A 6,328-nucleotide genomic window follows, 5' to 3' on the forward strand; every position below is an offset into this window, starting at 1 on the left:
ACCTGGCTTCTAAATTTGTTGAAACCGATGAATTGACAACAAATTAGGATAAAGTCACCACTGACACAATTTGGGTGTCTGTGTGTAAAGTCATATGATATGAGTATTGTGAGTATGAAATGTGTTCACTGCTGATGGCACAATATGTCACAAAACCCTCTTATCTTAAGTAAACAGTGTTGCATATGATCCATTCTTTCTGTTACACCCTTTTTGCATATGAATAAACTTTTTTCTCTCATGACTTTCAAACAATTATTTAGTTTCTCCAAAAACTGTCTCATGGCTGTTATGGTCTTTATGATTGAACATTTAATATGATCTTGACACTATTTTCAGCTTGGAGAATGACTGATGGTGACTGGGGAGGTGTATCTTTGCACATACAGCAGAATCAGAAGCCTTCACATCCAATGTTGTGTTTCAACAAGTCGGTCTGATGTTGGCAGTGTGTGCACCCTCCTTTAACCTTGATATCCTCTACCACCTTGAACAAGTTGTGGTACTTGAACATGTAGGTACATACAGTACATTTAAGTGCCCCAGTCCAGTTAAGGCTGTATCTCAAATTTCATAACTCTCTCAACCTCAGCCATTAGATATTTCTGATGAATAATAATCACTTTTGGGCAGGGTAACTAATAAACTTCAGTTATCTGGATTTTTTTTCATTTTGTTTTTCATATATGAAATTGGCAAGTCTAGCATTCTCAAAACAGCAAACAGTGAATTTTTTTTTATTTCATGGAAGTATTTCGAAGTCTTAGCTTGATGAATTGATAGACTCATGTGTAATTTCGTTTCATGCTGTGGTCTCAAAGAGCTTTCATCTGTTTCAATTTCAATTTCCTGGCTTTAACAGGCAGTAGGGTTCTTTGGTCAGTGTTTCACATTGCTAGGCATATTCCAACCCCTTACTTTATACTTTCTGGCAAAATTCATTATTCAGCCTTACATATGTCAGGACTTTAAAGCTGTTTAATGTGACCCTGGCCAATTTCTGGCCTGAATTCTGTGCTTTCTAACTTTGAACAATGTTTCTGATTCCTCTCCACTTAGATCACCAGCCTACATCAAAAATGCTTACACAAATGACTTTGGGGATAAACAAAAGATCAGACACTGGTGTTAGCCCTCTCATAAGTGGTTTATCAAACCTGGACAGTTGTTAGTTTACAATATAAACAATGCAGGAGTGTGTGTTGAAACAGTTTTAAACTATCTCAATCACATCAGGTCATGAATATCAAAACCATATTCTATTAATGTAGCAGACTCTGCTATGATTTGATGATGTCAGCAGAGGAAGGCAAACAACTGACCATTAATGAACAGGAGGTTGCATAGTTACTAGTTTTGAGGTTTAAAGATTTTCTGTCATTCTAAATATGATGTTGCATGAAATTATCCCATGACACTCTTTTTATGTGACAAATGAATAAACTCCCATGGTACCTGTATGATTATAAAACATTCTTTATTAATGCAGAAATACATTTTGCAAAACATTAATGAAATAGACATAATTTATCTCTTACAAAGTTTTCAGTGTAACAAATCTCTCTGTATCTTGTGCCATATAGACATATTGGACAGGGAAAAGTATTGAAGCTTCATCCAATTCTTTTTAAAAAATTTTAAGTGACATGTACACATATACAGGGCATGGGGTAGCCCACTGGTTTAAGTTTGCTTCCCAGGTCCATTCCCCACATGGATGAAGCCTATATATGGTGTCCCCTGCCGTGATATTGCTGGAATATTGCTAAATGCGGCATAAAACTAAATTCACTCTCTCACTCACATGTACACATACAGTACATAAAACACAGATTTGCCTAGTGCAGATGTCTCCATTTTTTTCAACATTAAGACCTTTCTGTATGTTTAAGGGCAGCTGCAGAAGGGTCATAAGTACACATATAAACATCACATAGGAAGACAAGGCATTATTGACTCATGTAGTTTAGTGATATTTCATGCAACATGTAAGTGCATGTAAGTATCCATTTCATATTTCATATTTATAATAACCTGAAGATTACAGCAAAATATATCAAAAGGAAACACCAGCTGTTTATCACCTAAATAATTTTCTTTTGCAAACTGCTTTGGAGACTACCACATGTGAAATATTATTTAGTTGCCATGTCATTTACTCTGTTCAAGGTTAGAGCATGTAAAACACATTTTGGACCAAAGGCCATTTTGGATGTATTTGACTAGGTGCGGTGAAAGTCTGACAATATAATTATGTTCACAGCTGAGTTGGCTAGATCACTGACTTTGTATGTTGGCGATTTGGTGGGAGAGTCGGTTCAAATCCTGGATGGGACTGAACCCCAAACATGTCTAGAATGTGTATTTTACTGAGAAAGTGTAATCTTGCATATAACATGGTTTCATGTGTACAACTTGTATAAATGTGATATGTTTTGACAATTATTATGTATATTGAAGAAAGGATTTAATGGATTTGAAGGACTATATATGGATAATAAATGTTTCTTTTCCATTTTAAAAGGCTTTATAATTATTATGATTACCATTAATACATCACTGAGATGTACTACCACTTCAACAAGTAATCCATCCTAACAGTACGTACAGAACCTAGCCTTTGTTTCTTAGTTAGAAGATAATTGTTAGTCATGTTAGTGTCTCATTTGCCCTAATTCATAATCAGCCACATATTAAGTATAGGCAGCAGCTGAACTATTTGGGTGTGATTACATCTTGATATGGTATGTTAATAATGGTGTGCATTAATATAGTGTTCAGTGACTGTTTATGTGTTTCATATGTGTTTATTACGTTATAATCTATTGTGCAGTGATATGTTCATTGTACCATACTGTCAGTATGTTTACCCAAATAAACTCTACAGAGTAATCTTAATGCTGATGAGGCAACCACATTAAAATATGTTTTACCTCAGTTTGGTTTGTCTTATTCTTTTCATTTTTTTTTGTGGAATAACACTCCATATAGAATAAAGAGGGTCCTTGTGTGTACCTTTTGTATTGTATACATTTGTTAATAACTTTTGTAAGATAACTCAATAAATTATATAACATTATTAACATTAATCACATAATGTGAGATAAAATAGAAACAAACATATGAGGTACAATTGAACCTAATGATGGATTTTGATGCATTTTAGGCTCAACCTTCAAGAAATAGAAGCATTGGTGTTCTTTCAAATGACATCACGACTGCCTTAGATTAAAACTTGAAGGAGGTGACATTCCCCAGAAAAGTAAGATTGTCAAGTTTTATCATTTTTGTAAGAAAATGAACAAGTTTGATTTACCTTTGAAAGAAATCCACAACCCTGTCCATGGAAAATACAGACTGGAAATTATTGATGGGGACAGGAAAATAGTGATTCCTCAGTCTGGACTTCATAATGTCATATCCACAAATATACACAGCGTTTGTTGGGTTCAGGATCGAAATTCGAAAATATTAGAACATTGATAAACCGGTATTATGCTGGAAATTCTTAGGAATCCGTACAGGAGTTTATTGATAAGCAGGGTGACAGGCAATTGTTATCCCAAATTTCCTAATGAAGCAAATTTGAAACCTGATATAGAAAACACCAGTGGGGCAACATACCATTGACTTTGTGGATCAACTACATAGGATCTACCTTGAGTATGGATTGGGAAATCCAAGAATACCACAATGTGACCAAGGCTCTGAGTTTAAGTGAGCAGTCAACCAATTATTAGTGGTGGTCTGATTAATTGAAATAATCGAAGATTGGTCGCAGTGACTAAATGACCAAGCAATCGAAAATGTTTTCTCATAATCAAACACAAGCAGTTTTGGAACACTTGTTTGCATTAACAATATTTTTTCACAAGGTTGGTTTGTCTGAGTCATTTTATTTACATTTCATAAGCACTACAAGCTTGTTCCAAGTCATGATTGAATTTATCTTAAAGACTCTAAGAAATTTATGTTCCTCCATACTAGTCATCCTTTAAATATGTGAAGTATGAAAATGCATTTTGTGCAATTTACCCCAAAACCCAAAGAACTACATGGGGTTTTTTTGTAAATTATTTTGTGCATTAACAAAGGTAACAGGAACATTTGATAAATGATCCTAACCAATTATTTTCGATGATTGATCGGTTGTAATGGACCAATGATCAATTTTAACCAATTCCCAACACTACTAATTATGCATTGAAATGGGAACAATAATTGTCATAAGTCTTAACTCACCATCCCTAATATCAGGGAAGAGTAGGAGATAAATAACAAATAATATATATGGGATCTGAAATATGATATGTAATCTATAAAGGTCATGTCCATGGTTAAGGTCACAGATGTAAAGGCATCTTCCTGATGCTTGATATGAAGGAAATTATTGTTGGTGTAAGTTGGAACATATCAACGTTAGGGCAGAGCCACAAACACAGAACAGATGTATTGGACTTGCAGGTTCCCACTCAGTGGTCAGGCAATAAAGGCTCAGCTTTTTTGTGAACAGTTGGTACCACCACAAACTGGTAGTAATTCATGAACACTGTATGCCATAGTCACAATCAGACAATTGACCCCACTTTTGTTAGGATTATAGAGATATTTTGCTAGTTTCATTTGCACATGCATGGCTGAAGATGTATTTGTTATTTTTCCATTAAGTGAATCAATGTATTTGACAGTTCACATCTTTCTGTCATGACACCTTAACAGGTATGCTCCTTTTTGGCAATGTTATATACTGTAGTTAGACTTTTCTGTTTTGATGTTACATTTTAACCTCAATTGTCAAATAAGGCATTTTTAAGTTAAATCTCAACATCTGTGTCTATTTTGTGCATCCCTTCATGGTTACTCAGAAAACATCAACACATGGATGCAGTTATTATTTATATTATGGCATTAAAAACAAATGTTTGTGTGTATAAATAACTTCATATGTTTACAGGTTGTTCACCATACCATCCCATGTTGGGCTTGCCCCCCCAGTCCAGATCAACAGTTTGTTGAGGAAAAGCTTGGAATTCAGTTGATGCCTATTCTTGCTGTGAAGAGGAGCAATCTGAACTGTATGCAGGGGCACTGTTGAATTTTTAGATTTAGCATTTAATTAGGCAAGTGGGCACATCTGTTATCCCATGTCATACAACAGTGCTGTATCTATATAGGTGAAAATAGATCCCCAGGAAAAAATCCCTATGTTGAGTCAGGTGACCAGGCGGTAGTCAGTCTTGGTGACCTAGTTTATAGTACAGCTGGAGTAGTCTGGGATGTTAATTATAATGCAGAGGCAATTAAAAAAGAAAGGTACAGCATCATACAAACATTAAAGGACTGATGAATGCTACATTATTATGATTATTATTATTATGAATGTATGACTTCAGTCTTTGCTGTCAAATGCAAAACTCAGTCACTGAAAAGTACCAGGGTACCATTTCTAATTCATGGCATTACAAGATATTGAAAGCTTTAAGAGTAGGGAGTGAGTGAAAGATTTCGGTGTAGTCATTATTATGTAACTTGTGCTCATATGCTTTAGGATTAATGGTATGTTCTCTTATGTTTACACTTCTGGTGATTTTATGCACCATTGAAAGGGAAAAGGATGTAGATTTCTGTGCCCTCTTGTTACTGTTTTCACAAAAGCTATGATTTAAAATCAGTTTGACAAAGTGTATTCATATTGTATCTTAACATTCCCATGTTTTTTATGTATTTTTTATTTGTTCCTATAGTCAAAGGTATACAGTAACAACAAACACAGAAAAGGTGTAAAGATGTAATTATAATTTGTTGCTGAATATTGGCATGAGTGAATTCCATTTAAGACTTAAGACTGAATTTATCAATTTCATTGTTTCCCTTGAAAATAAAGTTTTGAACGGAAAATATCTCTTTTGATGCCATTTTATATTTAATGAATTTTGGAATTGATTTTTAAATTTACATAAATTGATATGTTTTTTGCAGAGATAATGATTTGATTTAGTAATACATCATTATGTAATGTACCAAACCAAATCAAATATTTGTAATGTTTATTTTTCATGGTAAATAGTTATTAATTGATTTTGAGATCATTCCAGAATTTTATGGTTTAACAACAGTCCTAATAAGCACAACAATTGCTCTCAGAAACATCATTGCAAACTAACGGTAGACAAATCATTGTCAGTCAGGTTCATTTTGAATAATTATATTTTAGTATAAATAACTATTTGCAGAAATGTGTATTGAAAATTCACAATCATTGAATATCATTTCCCATTTAGTACAAATCTCAAGTTTGTCATTTTTAGAAATACACTTGTCATTAAGT

At 33.8% G+C, this 6,328-nt stretch overlaps 1 long non-coding RNA gene across 1 annotated transcript in view; it reads left to right on the forward strand.

Moving 5' to 3' along the window:
• Positions 1 to 463: 463 nt before the first annotated feature.
• LOC124270080 overlaps positions 464 to 6,328 on the forward strand; it is a 12,166-nt gene continuing 6,301 nt past the window's right edge. The window contains exons 1-3 of the long non-coding RNA XR_006896673.1: positions 464 to 514; positions 3,167 to 3,262; positions 4,955 to 5,075. This is a non-coding gene — a long non-coding RNA (uncharacterized LOC124270080). The remainder of the gene's footprint in view (positions 515 to 3,166; positions 3,263 to 4,954; positions 5,076 to 6,328) is intronic.

Source organism: Haliotis rubra, unplaced genomic scaffold (assembly GCF_003918875.1).
Source record: "Haliotis rubra isolate DU_JTF1 unplaced genomic scaffold, ASM391887v1 Scf1498, whole genome shotgun sequence".
NCBI lineage: Eukaryota > Metazoa > Mollusca > Gastropoda > Lepetellida > Haliotidae > Haliotis > Haliotis rubra.